Raw genomic sequence first — 13,901 nt, 5'->3', positions numbered from 1 at the left:
ATATATATATATATATTTTATATATATAATATATATATTTTTTTTTTTGAAAGTAATTACTTTTGTGCCATCAGTGAGTTTTTTTGCCGGAATCTTCATATCGTCAGAGTTTTTTCTGATTCTCAGGGTCAATCAATATATATATATATATATATATATATATATATATATATATATTATATATATATATATATATATATATATATAATTACTTTCATGACGAATGAATAATTGTAACTTAATCAAAGGTTTTCTCATCAATTAAATTGCTAATATTGTTCTGCTTCATATATTTGACTCAAGGCTCATTTAAAGATGATCAATTTGTGCGACCTCGTTTGACCTCTGTGTTCATTTACCTAGGCTTATCCTATGTGACCTAGTTTTACCATGTTAAATCTATGAGATTTAAACATTACCTCTCAGCATTCATTCAGTTTGACCTCGATGTTCATTCACTGCTATTTATCCTTAAGGTCAATACTAGTTGCATAAGGTGTGTGACCATTAACCTTGCCATTCCGTTACAGAAGTTAAGTGTGCCATTTTTTTCATGTTCCTCATTTGACTTTATGTCAAATTTATCTGCCAGACCTTATCAGAAGTTTCTTTTAACAAAACCTTAGCCAGAATCTTCGAGAGCTTCACAGTCCACCAGAGGAGCGAGAGATGTTTTCTAGTCACGAAAACCATTTCGTTTAATTTCCGATCCAGGAGGAATCCCTCCTCCTGCGATAACAGGAAATGTTACCTGCTTACGACTCACCCGGGGGGGGGGGAGGTGACCAAATATCAAAACAGAAGTCATCGTCTTCAAAATGACAGAGGGTGACAAATGATCGTTGGTGTGGAGTTGTATAAAATTATATCCCTCAATATGCAGTAGATATGTTAGTGTGAGTATAGGGCCATTCAAAAATTACGTCACGCCTCAGAGGGGGAGGGGGGTATGGTGGAGTGTTAAGAGTGTGACAGTGGGGGAGGGGGTGCAGCCATAAGTCACATAACATTTCCCGATTTTTTCCTTTTGCTTCTTTTGAAAAGATGTAAATGCAGAAGGACCAAAAAAAGTGTTACGTAATTTCTGAACGGTCCCTGTGCGCATCAAGAAATCACCAAAAAATTACATATCTTCCTCACCCGTAAGTGTTGAGGCACCTGTAAAATGATGAACCGACAAACGAGAATGACAAATCCACCATCCGATTTCGCTGGTGGAGGTCAGGTCGGACGCAGCCGCGAGATGTTTAAGGAATTGGCCGTTTTTATCAAAGTAAATATTCAGCTCAAAGTTAACTACTGCTACCTTTAAAGAAATCCTTCAGAGAGAGAGAGAGAGAGAGAGAGAGAGAGAGAGAGAGAGAGAGAGAGAGAGAGAGAGAGAATTCTCCAATGAGTTGCATACAACATATATATTATTGCAAAGTAAATCTGTGTGTGTGTGTGCAGAGAGAGAGAGAGAGAGAGAGAGAGAGAGAGAGAGAGAGAGAGAGAGAGAGAGAGAGAGAGAGAGAGAGAATTCTCCAATGAGTTACATACAACATATATATTATTGCAAAGTAAATCTGTGTGTGTGTGTAGAGAGAGAGAGAGAGAATTCTCCAATGAGTTACATACAACATATATATTATTGCAAAGTAAATCTGTGTGTGTGTGTAGAGAGAGAGAGAGAGAGAGAGAGAGAGAGAGAGAGAGAGAGAGAGAGAGAATTCTCCAATGAGTTACATACAACATATATATTATTGCAAAGTAAATCTGTGTGTGTATGTGTGTAGAGAGAGAGAGAGAGAGAGAGAGAGAGAGAGAGAGAGAGAGAGCTGGGTAGCTCTCATAACTTAATATTTATAATCTTGTTTCCTTGTGGAAAAACAATTTAAAAATGCAAGTAAAATATTTTCAGCGTCTGAATCAAAACATGTTTTTGTTTTCATCCAGTTTACTAAAAAATTTTTTTTATCTTAGTGGCAACTTTTCTTCCAGTCGTAGCTTATTTTATCTCTCGCCAAACATACACATGTAGTGGCTTGGCAGGTGTTCACATGCACAAACAAGTATCGGCACAAACCAAACTCCCTTTAATTCTTAGTTCTACCAAACACCTGGTGCAGAATTTCTAATACTTAGTATACGCGCGCACGAACATACCAGCATTTGTACAATCTCACGGTCGCAAAACACAACTCGCTGTATTATTTTATCGCCGTACATATCGTTGAATCCCCTTGGCTATACACGCCAACACCACTCAGTTTCAACTTCTGTAACGGAATGGCAAGGTTAAATAGTCATGCACATTATGCAACTAGTAATGAACTTAAGGATAAATAGCAGTGAATGAACATCGAGGTCAAACTGAATGAATGCTGAGAGGTGATGTTTAAATCACATAGATTTAACATGGTAAAACTAGGTCACATAGGGTAAGCCTAGGTAAATGAACACAGAGGTCAAACGAGGTCACACAAATTGATCATCTTTAAATGAGCCTTGAGTCAAATTATATGAAGCAGACAATGTTAGCAGTTTAATTGAGGAATGAATACAGAGCTACACAACATTATTATTCAGTAGATGAAACCTATTAATATGGAACAAGCCCACAGGGGCCATTGACTTGAAAATTAGGCCTCCAAAGAATATGGTGTACATTAGGAAGAAGTAAGAGGCAGTAAAGTGAAATACAGAAAGAGATACCGCTTATTAAAAAAGGAAAAAATAAATTGATAAATAGATAAAAATGTATCAAAATGCAAGAAGAATAGCATTAGGGTAGTAATGCATTGCATTTTCGCTTGAACTTCTGAAGTTCCAAGTGCACAATATCCTCTGGGAGGCTGTTTCACAGTCCAACGGTGTGAGGAATAAAAGACCTCTGGAACTGAGAAGTTCGACAGCGAGGCACTTTTACTGCACATTGGTGCTTCTATTCAGGGAATCTGGTTGCTCCCGGCAGATAAAGGGGATCAGGGATCAACTGTGAATGTGAAAGATCTTTGTTGAAATACAACTTATGAAAAAGTGACAAACAAGAGACCATCCGTCGATGGTCCAAGTCATAACTGCTACTATTAGGAAACAGAGACTTGCCACCACGAACCATGAATCTCTGGCAGAAGCAGACATCCACACCGGAGGACAGTATTCCAGTAAAGGAAGTACAAATGACATAAAACAGGTGGCACTGATTTTATCAATGTTATAAATATATGAGGCCTTACGGATAATACCTAACTTACGTGCGGCATTTGCTGAAACTTTCACTTGATGTTTCTTAAGGGTTAGATGTGAGTCAAAAGTTACACCTAGAATAGTTAAAGCTTCAGACTCATTCAGCAAAGTTCCATCCACCTGAAGGGGAGGATGGGGTGGGAAATCTGTACGAGATCTGCTAATCAATAGTGTTTTCGTTTTACTTGAGTTCAGCCTCATACCCCACAGACTACACCATTCCCTGATCCGGTCCATGTTCCAATTGAGGCTGAGGGCAGCTTCATTTCTCATATGTGGAGACTTTACTACACCCACAAGTGTTGCATCATCGGCATACTGAACAATCTTGTATTCCAGGTCAACAACCATATCACCTGTGTACACTAAAAATAGCATTGGACCAAGAACACTACCCTGTGGAACTCCATAAACAATAGGTCTTGATTCACTAAAGATCCTGTCCCCAGCAACTCGCTGCTGCCTACCTGTAAGGAAATCTTGAAGTAATCCTAAAACATATCCACCAACTCCAAGATTCTAAAGTTTTTAAATAAGTGCCTTGTGATTTACTAAATCGAAAGCAGCACTAAAATCTATTTGAATTACTATACACCAAAAACCCTTATCAAGGTTCCCTTGCAAATGGCATGTCAAGTCTAAAAGAGTATCGCAGGCACCTAACTGCTTCCTGCATGCATACTGACTATCAGTTAACAATCCTTTAGATTCCACATACTTATATAGAGACTTAAAACTAAGTTTTTCAGGAATTTTGGGGAGCACAGGGAGAACAGAGGTTGGCCTGTAGTTACTGTTGTCTGCAGATATGCCACTCTTGGCACAGGCACTGTATTATTACTAAGCTTCCGTTCATCCACAAGATACTACGTCGACATAAAAATCTATAGAATCTAGTATTCTTGGGAAACAACACACTAGAAGCTTATTTTAAAAACAAAGGGAAGAGACCATCAGGATCTTCTCCAACCAAGCTAACAAGATTATCCAGAATTTTCTTAACATCCCTGGAGCGAAATGCAAATTTTGTAAGAATAGGTTCAGGATGCCAAATACCAGGGAGAGGGACATCCTCAGGTGATTGCTTAGTTTCAAAAGCTGGATGAAGCAGTTCAGCCTTTTCCCTAGGGCCAGTAACCAATCCACCATATCTGTTAGTAGTGGTGGAATGGAAGACGAGCCTGACCCAAAGACAGATGATGCCAGCTTGCTCCGCCACAGATGAGGCTGAGTAATTCCTTAAACCCCACAAAACATCCACACGTAACTCTCAAGTACTGCACGCACCGAGATATCCTTGGGGTGCGTCCACACCGAAGTAAATCTTGGTTATACACACATGTCGGTTACTTATAGCATTCATATTACAAACAGGTTGAAAACAAGCCACCGTCCGAAACTGGAGAAGGAATCTTTCGCAAACGTTGAATAAAACCGTAAGAAGAAATGGTCAAGACCACCACAAGTCGTCAAGTTGTGTGTGTGATAAATTACCGACATGTGTTGATGACAAGTTTTACTTTAGTATGGACGCTCCGTGACAATGACAGTTTCAAAAATCCATAACTTAAAATCATCAACAACACAGTAAGTGTAAAAAAACATCGCAATAGACGTACATCTGCACGCTAGCACCATGTTACACAATCGACGCACGTACAAACTAACACACATATACACAATTGTACATAACAAACCACACGCATGGCAGCTACAAACATCTAAACAGCCAAAACAGGAGTATTCACAAACGAGGCAACAAAGCTAACACTGGCTCTGATGTTTCTGAGAGGATCTGAGCAGTGCTGTCGCTATTTAGGCTATATCATACACCAAATGGCCCTCGCTTTGTATCTGGTGACCTGATTTGCAAACTTTTAACAACTCTGGTGTTAATAAATGTACATTTCAAATGTCGGCGCTTTCAGTCAGCCGACATGTTGGTCACACTACAATTCTAGTGGAGCCCTGCAGACCAGAATCCTTTATCAGAATCTCACTTCTTCGTTATTTGGATTCCTTACAATTCCTACTCTCCCATTGTTCCTCCCCATCATCATCGTCGCCATATTCCTTTGACGCGTCCTCGTTCCAAAACAACAATAAACCAAGATTTGTTGTCCCTGTCTCTTACTCTCTCTCCCCATTATTCCTTCTCTGTCCTTCGCTTTCTCTCTCTCTCTCTCTCTCTCTCTCTCGTTCCATTACTCCTTCGTCGCTCTTCCAGCATAACAGGAGACGATGCAGCAGCGGCCATCAGCGAAACACAAGTGACATGTGTCGCTAATAGTCAAAAGCGTCTGTAACATGTCCCATTCAGTCGGGGCTGAATATTCTAGTATTGTGAACTCTCCCCGTGTATGAATTCATAATGCTCTCAGTTCCTCTGTAATGTTAAACACAACACACTCGCACACACACACACAGGCACGCACACACACACACAGAGAGAGAGAGAGAGAGAGAGAGAGAGAGAGAGAGAGCGCACACGCTGTCTGTTCAGCACCGGTTTGTATTCAGAGACTGAATGGAACATATAAACATCCCGTACGTCCCCTGATAAAAATATGAAAAGGCTTTGAGTTCAGGTCATCTGAGTCTTACGTCATTCAAGAAGCGAATATTTCTCAGGTTTTCCCAAAACTCCGACCCAACACATTTTCGAATCTGGTCCAAAATTGATACAATGACACGACGAAGCAAACAATGCCGTTAAACTGCCCTTGAAGAACAAACGACTCTCTTAATATAAGCATATATAACATGACGATCGCCTTTAAATTCCGGTCGTCCGTGAGGCGGTGACGTCATCACATTTTCCCTCGTGACCAAGGAAAACTTAATCATCCTCTGACCCAGACTGTGTTTATTCAAGACACGTTAATCAGTTCAGTCCCTTAGGTGAGCGGTTCCTTTTCACAGCTAAGTTACAACACGCTGCAATGACATCAGATCACGTCAGTTAACTGACAATAATTCAACCAGATCCTCAAACGGACTGCAAGTTACTGGCGATTTTCTGCCAAGGTTCTCGCTATATTTGCTTTTTTATGAATGAGTATGTTCATAATGTCACTCATTTTCATGTTTATTTGTTATTCCCTTTCCTATGATTCTAATTTTCATTTACAATGGTTGTATATATTTTGGTTAACTTTGCTCATTTGTACATTGGCGAACAGGATTTTGCAATGGAGAGGGTGTGGACTGCTCAGTCAGCCCTGGAGGAAATTTGCTATCCCAAAATCCTATATCATTGTTATTTATCACTGCTGGCCTATTAATGTTAAACAAAACAAGACACTAATATAAGAAATGGTCGCGACGGCATTTGGCAGCTGACCTCTAAACTTTATCATTCGAATCCAGGGTGGAAACACAAGAGACTGAGGAAGATGAGTCCAACACAAGTTTCCATACAGCTGGTCTTGCGATACGCGAAGCTTAAAAACGCTGGATCTGATCGGTAATTGCATGGGTGATCAATGATGACAACTGGAAGGAAGTCCAACACCTACTACAGCCACAGCCACTGCCACACACACACACACACACACTCATATATATGTATATGATTATGACACTAATAGAGGACATTACAACACACTGACTTCAAGGTTAATGAGAATGACTCATTGGGGGTTATCAGACATGAATATGTAAGCGCGCGTGCGTGTGCACCATGGGTGAAGACGACTGAATAAGGGAGGGGGGATGGAGAGAGGAAGGGGAGAGAAAAGGAGGTCAGCCAGGGAGGCGAGGGACGCTTAAAGACCCGGGAGAGAGATGTGTCAACGCAAGATCACGGGTTGTTTCCCCTCCCTATTCGGTTGGGGAAATGGGGAAGCACTTTCTCTCCTGAAGAAAATCAGGAGACTGCCTGTAAACTACAGTGCTGCCACACTCAAGCGACATGAAACCTCTGCAGTCTACTGTGCTGGACACTGAGCGTTAAGAGGATATAAAACAAACTGGCGTGGATGGTCTGATGCTTGCAAAAATGGGTCACATGAAGTCATGGCAACCAAAAATACCAGCGAAGTCAAAACAGAAAAAGATAGAGTTAGTTATTCATGAATGGCAATAGCTGCGCAGAAAACAAATTCATTGTGTTTTACACTAATTTACATATGGTTTAGCTGTCTATTTAAAAACTTCATAAAATACCTTTACTATTACCATCACTATACAACCAAAGTTACAACCCTAGTTGTAAAAGCCGAATACTAAAGCTAACGGGCCCACAGGAGACAGCAAACCAGTACATAAAAATAAATTGAGAAGTAAAGAAAAACTAGAAGGGCTATAACAAAGACCACCAAGTAAAATAAATAAGGTAAACAGCAAATAAACTATGACGTACGAGTCAGGCCAGCCAGCTCAACTTTTGATGAATGTATCCTTGATTCCACGACTTCACTCCACATGCTCGTGCCATTTTGGATGGACAAAAAATGAAAAAAATAAAATACATAGGTTTTCTTCCTCAAATAATGTTATCTCCGTTGGCTTAATGTTATCTTTGTACTCAGTCCACAGTACTGACCTTGATTAACGACAAAAAGGATTAGCAAAACCTTACAGTAATCATATTGACATACTTTCAATATCTGATAACTCATATCATACTAAGTTACACCAAACCATAAAGTTACGTTATGACGTTCAGAGCAGACCACCAGACCTTGTTCATCCCATGCCGGGCTACTGACTTCTCATTCGTTTACAAACTAAGCTGGTGATTGGCAAGAAAACATTTGTACTTCCCTATTTTTATTAAGTCAGTAGGTCTTGTGTCTTACCGTAGTGCCACTGCTGTCATTCAACAAAATGACAAAATACTGTACTGTGTAGGGTTGTTCATCGAATTTGAAAAAACGAGGCGATAATGTTAGTTTTCACTGCTTCCCTCACAATGAAGAATGAAAACGTTCCTTCCTACTATCCTCCGTATTGGACTTATATGAGTTTTATTCAACATTTCTTCTATACTCTATCGTATGTGGCCTTACAAGTTTTATTGACCATTTCTACATACTATCTACCATAGTGAACCTTATGAGTATTATTTAATATTACTTCTTACTGTCTTCCTATATTCTACCGTATCTGACCCTTATCAGTTTTATTTAACATTGCTTCCCATTGTCTACCGTATTTGACCTTATGAGTTCTATCTAACGCTTTTTCCTTTTATCTACCCATGCCTGGAAGGCAGTATTGTACCAGGATATCGTTTTATTATCACTTATAGTAGTGTAGATCTTATTAAAAAAACATCATGGAAGCAAGAATTTACCACGACAGGACAACTCATATGGAACCAACAACCACAACACACTTTAAGATATTTACAGAGCTCAAAAAAAAAAAAAAAAAAAAAAAAAAAAAAAAAAAAAAAACTGTTGGACACGGACGCGCACGCCACCCCTTGTGTTAAAGCAACACCAAACGGGCCCATTAACACCGATAATGATTTAGCAGCGAAACGACTGCTGCCAAATCACGGGTACTTTGCGAGCAAGTGTTCATTGAAGGACATGCACTGGCGAGCTATAAGTCCTTTCATATCCCTAACTGGTTCCTGGTTTGACTTATTTATTTCTCGAGTCCCTTACGACGAGAAACCGACAAGAAATGCACTTGGGTTAAACCTGTAAACACAGAACTGAGTATTGGATAGCATGACTGATGCTGTATCATCCACGAGGGTCTACAGGAAGAAAGGGACTTTACCAGTTTCAGAAAGGCTTGGTCACCTCTTCCAAGTCTTTGCCTAAATTGCTTGACATGGTAAAAACAAAATTTATTATTTCATATAAATTAACTCAGAGGCCAAATCAGGGCGGTCTAGAACTCACCTGTGTCAGTTAAGCACCGGGTGAGGTCACATCTTGAAGGGAAAAAATAGCTCCCTCATGGGATCAAATTAATATTGGTGGCAGTTGTGAAGGCAATAATGCATCATCTGGTTGTTTTTCTTTTCTCCCTGTTGACGATAATGAATCTTTTCGATCACATTTAAATTAAAATAGTCTTTGAAGACGTACAGTTCTGTAAAAGGTTACCTAAAACAACAAGACGTTACAATGAATGTTCTTCCGGAAATGACAGTTTATCACTTAAGAATATAACTTGAAACGAGACCAGTTTTTTCAAATTTCTCTCGTCTTCCCTGATTTCCCGACTCTTGCCAGGATATTGACAGCTAGGAAGAGGGCCAAGAGATAAAAAACACTTTAGTAAAGCCTTTTCTGTGAGAAAAAAAAAAGATGTATACAAGTTGATCGTGATGGTGAGCCATTGTCAGCTTGGGATTTTTTTCTTTGACACCTGATACTAACTGTATAACAAATGGTTTGAAGGAGCAAGAATTCGCTTGGCTTAAGAAATCAACTGGTACCTCATTTACTTGTTCACTAACCTCCTTTTATTGCTGTTATCTTTAGCTTCGTTTCTTTTCATTATATGTAGGTGGCTGACTGCATGTGATTTACTTGGAACGTCTCAACAATGATCGTCAGCGGCCCACTTAAGCGCTCTTTCTCTCTCTCTCTTTCGCGCGCGCGCTCGGATATGATGGTCCACGTTATAAGAAACATGTTATGTTGAATCATTTATAATAATAATATTCGAGTGGATCATGTTTGCCCTTCCCCAGGTGACAGTAGAGGAAACATGGCACAGCCACTCACCCCCTGCAAACCAGTTTGTCAGCCCCGGGTGGGGACGGGGTAGGTAGGAGAGACATGACACATCCACCCTCCTCCTGTAAACCTGTTTGTCCGCCTTGGGTGGGGGCAGGGTAGGTAGGAGATCAGGAGGGTAGGGGAGATATGACAGGCAGCACTGGGTTTCAGCGTAGTGTGGCGCACACCATCAAGTTTGTTCTACAATAGCGCATGTAAAGTAAATATATCTTAGTTTTACCAGACCACTGAGCTGATTAACACCTCTCCTATGGCTGGACCGAAGGATTAGACTTATTTTACGTGGCTAAGTACCAATTGGTTACCTAGCAACGGGACCTACAGCTTATTGTGGAATCCGAAGCACATTATACCGAGAAATTAATTTCTATCACCAGAAATAAATTCCTCTCATTCTTCATTAGCCGGCCGGAGAATCGAACTCGGGCCTAGCGAGTGCTAGGCGACAACTCTACCGATTCGCAAACCATAAAAATTTGCGAGGATCCAAGTGTAATCTGAAACCATCTCCTTCAGGTCTGCGAGATGTAGAATTTTTTAGTACACTTGCCAAATCACGGTGATTAGTTGTTTAGCATGTGCTGAAAACATGCTCAATTGACTGCAAGAATTGTTGTTATTAGTATTACCGCTATTTTATTTGAATTGAACATGTATTCACACGGAGCAATGAAGAAAGGACGTTAACTCAAAACAGCAGTTCTGTAGCAATACTCTGAACATCATTTCTATAACTCTGTGGCAATTCATTATCCATGAAAAGTATTTAATTTTACATGCCCTGACTTTGCAGTCAAAAGACTGCCCATTCCCTCAATTTCATGCTAAGTGAAACAATAAGGTGTTAGCAGATGCTTAAGAGTTTGCTAACTTGCAGAGGTTCAGTTTCGTTTCCAATTCCAAGCAACTCTGCCTTTTAATAGTAAGGCACGCAGGAGCACAAGACAATTTAGAATTACCTGGAAGTTCCCCTTTCCAACAATTACAGCATTTTGGGACTATCCAAAATCCACCTTTGATAACATATGGACATTTATAAACAAAATGATTTCATGGGTTAATTGCCACAACAAGAACCAAAATAAACTCCTGCTGGAAAAGTTTGTCAATTCTCTGGAATTCTGGGAGGGTGAATCTGTCGATAAGAGAGTGTCATGCAGACACTACCAGCAATTTTTATAATTTTGCCTCTGAAATTTGCATGACGCAGGCAACACCGATGGGAATCTTCTAGTCCTACATGTTCATGTTTATGTGACATCACTTTTCTGAAAACGTGAGACGAATCTTGAATCATTATAACGTAAATGATAAATATTGCCCACTTGGTGCATGATATAGCAAACGCTGGTAGAGGCCAGAAAAAAAAAACTTGCGCGTGTGACACAGAGTTAACTGGCCAGCCAGAACTCAACAAAAGAAATTACATAAATATGAACATATTAATTCTTGAAGGAAACTAACATTACCTTCAAGGACTTATTGCTGGCCCCAGTGCTACTGGCGACGAGTGTGTCCCTACCTCTCTCAGGGACAAGTTAATATATTCACTTACATAGCAGTAAGAGGCCTCAGAATTAAACACTGCTCATGTTGAATACAGTGGCAAAGGTCAACCTTTGGGAGTTGAAAATTTACATTCTTACCTAGTTAAACTGCTTAATAATAATAATAATAATAATAATAATAATAATAATAATAATAATAATAATAATAATAGTACGCCTAAATTATGAATGATACCCATTCTTAGTTTTCTGTAGAAGAAAACTATTGAGATGGCTTCGTCAGTCCATCCGCACTTTTTCTGTCCTCCCTCAGATCTTAAAAACTACTGAGGCTAGAGGGCTGCAAACTGATATGTCGATCAACATCCATTCTCCAGTCCTCAAACATACCAAATTGCAGACTTCTGGCCTCGGTAGTTTTAATTTCATTTAAGGCTAAAATTAGCCACGACCGTGCGTCTGGCACCGTTAGAGATGCCAACAACACAGGACACCGTCGGGTCGCGGCTGAAAGTTTCAAGGGCCGCGGCTGAGAGTTTCATACAGCATTATATGCTGTACAGAAAACTCGGTTTTTACTTATTATTCATTGAACTAAATTCTTCAATGGGCCAAAACATTTCCTGATTTTTAATTAAAAAAAAGTTTCATCTGCTTAGCATTAGGAGGATTGGCTTATGTCGGCGTAAGTGGCACTGGCATCTAACCTAAAATTGTCTCGCTGGATCTCAGACCCAATGACGCTGACATTCCACAACAGTGGCAGCGCTGCTGGTGGTAGCCTAGGGCTCCCAACTCCACAGTGCGTCTGTAATCTTCACGCGCCACTAGAGAAATAATAAAATTTTATATTAACTATACTATTCAATTGTGCGAAACGTGATAAGTATCAAGGTAGGACTAGGACCAAGCATTGTGAGGAAGCCACTGTTACTGGGAGCATCATGGCTTCATGAAAGCCGCTGCTATTTTTATTAAGATATGATCCACTTTCGTGGACTTTAGTAGTATTGCTATCGACCAGGACCCACTAAGTGGGTCCTACTACCAACTAACATTAATGGCCCCTAGAGCCAACTCCATGCATCCCTCAAAACCAGCCCACCCTCCCAACAAAAAAAAAAAAAAAAAACACACAGGCATCTATATATTCTGAAGGTTCCAAAAGAGCATTCTGTATTTGGTAAAATTACAAAAGCATAGTGTGGAAGTGGACTGTAAGATTACAAAAGAATACTGTTGAAGTGGATGGTAAGATCTCAAAAGTATACTGTGGAAGTAGATGGTAAGATTACAAAAGAATACTGTTGAAGTGGATGGTAAGATCTCAAAAATATATTGTGGAAGCAGATGGTAAGATTACAAAAGAATACTGTGAGAGTAGATGGTAAGATTACAAAAGTATTCTGTGGAAGTGGATGGTAAGATTACAAAAGAATGATGTGGAAGTGAATGGTAAGATTACAAAACAATACTGTGGAAATGGATGGTAAAATACAAAAGAATACTGTGTAAGTGGATGGTAAGATTACAAAAATATACTTTGGGAGTGGATGGCAAGATCTCACAAATATCTATTGTGGAAGTGGATGGTAAGATTACAAAAATATATTGTGGAAGTCGATGGTAAGATTACAAAATAATAGTGGAAGTGGATGGTAAGATTACAAAAATATATTGTGGAAGTGGATGGTAAGATTACAAAAATATATTGTGGAAGTGGATGGTAAGATTACAAACTATACTGAGAAAATGGATGATAAGATTACACAAATATTCTGTGGAAGTTGATGATAAGATCTCGAAAATATACTGTGGTAGTGGATGGTAAGATTACAAAAGAATACTGTGGAAGTGGATGGCAAGATTACAAAAATACACTGCAGAAATGGATGGTAAGATTACAAAAGAATACTGTGAAATGGATGGTAATATTACAAAAATTTACTGTGGAAGTGGATGGTAAGATTAAAAAATATATATAATGTGGTCGTGGATGGTAAGATTACAAAAGGATGCTGTGATAGTAGATGGTAAGATGGCAAAAGAATACTGAGGAAAATCATCTTGATTAACGTTGGCAACACCATTCCCAGCCCCACAGAATCTGCTGGCCCTTTTCACAGCCTCCCACACGCGACCCATCTTCATCCCTCATACCTAGCGGATGAAACAGATTCTTTTCTTCCAATTCGTGGCTGAGTGACGATTACGTCACTCGAGTACACCCGGTCAGTCAGTTGTCAGTTCGACAGAAACGGGGTAGTGAGCCTTGGTTCTTCTCTTGGCAAAATACCCGTAGAAATTCGGATTTTAGGAGGTAAGGCACAGCCATCATGTTCTGCCGAATTGTAGGAAATTTTTTTCAGTAATCGCTTTCGCTTTCCACTACATCATCATCATCAGCATCGTCACCTATACAGGATTTTTACCTTATGAAACCTTGCTTAGCGAG

General features: G+C 39.6%; 2 protein-coding genes across 2 annotated transcripts in view; one reads left to right on the top strand and one right to left on the bottom strand.

Annotated features, from left to right (window-relative positions):
* LOC136831325 (uncharacterized) overlaps positions 1 to 13,901 on the bottom strand; it is a 471,746-nt gene that overhangs the window by 208,950 nt on the left and 248,895 nt on the right. The window lies entirely within an intron of this gene.
* Positions 13,684 to 13,901, top strand: part of LOC136831714 (uncharacterized) — a 35,559-nt gene continuing 35,341 nt past the window's right edge. The window contains exon 1 of the mRNA XM_067092337.1: positions 13,684 to 13,766. The gene's annotated coding sequence lies outside the window, so the exon portion shown is untranslated. The remainder of the gene's footprint in view (positions 13,767 to 13,901) is intronic.

The sequence above is a fragment of the Macrobrachium rosenbergii genome, chromosome 48 (genome assembly GCF_040412425.1).
Source record: "Macrobrachium rosenbergii isolate ZJJX-2024 chromosome 48, ASM4041242v1, whole genome shotgun sequence".
NCBI lineage: Eukaryota > Metazoa > Arthropoda > Malacostraca > Decapoda > Palaemonidae > Macrobrachium > Macrobrachium rosenbergii.
The sequence above is the reverse complement of the archived record's forward strand: the minus strand, read 5'-3'. Positions and strand labels throughout refer to the sequence as shown.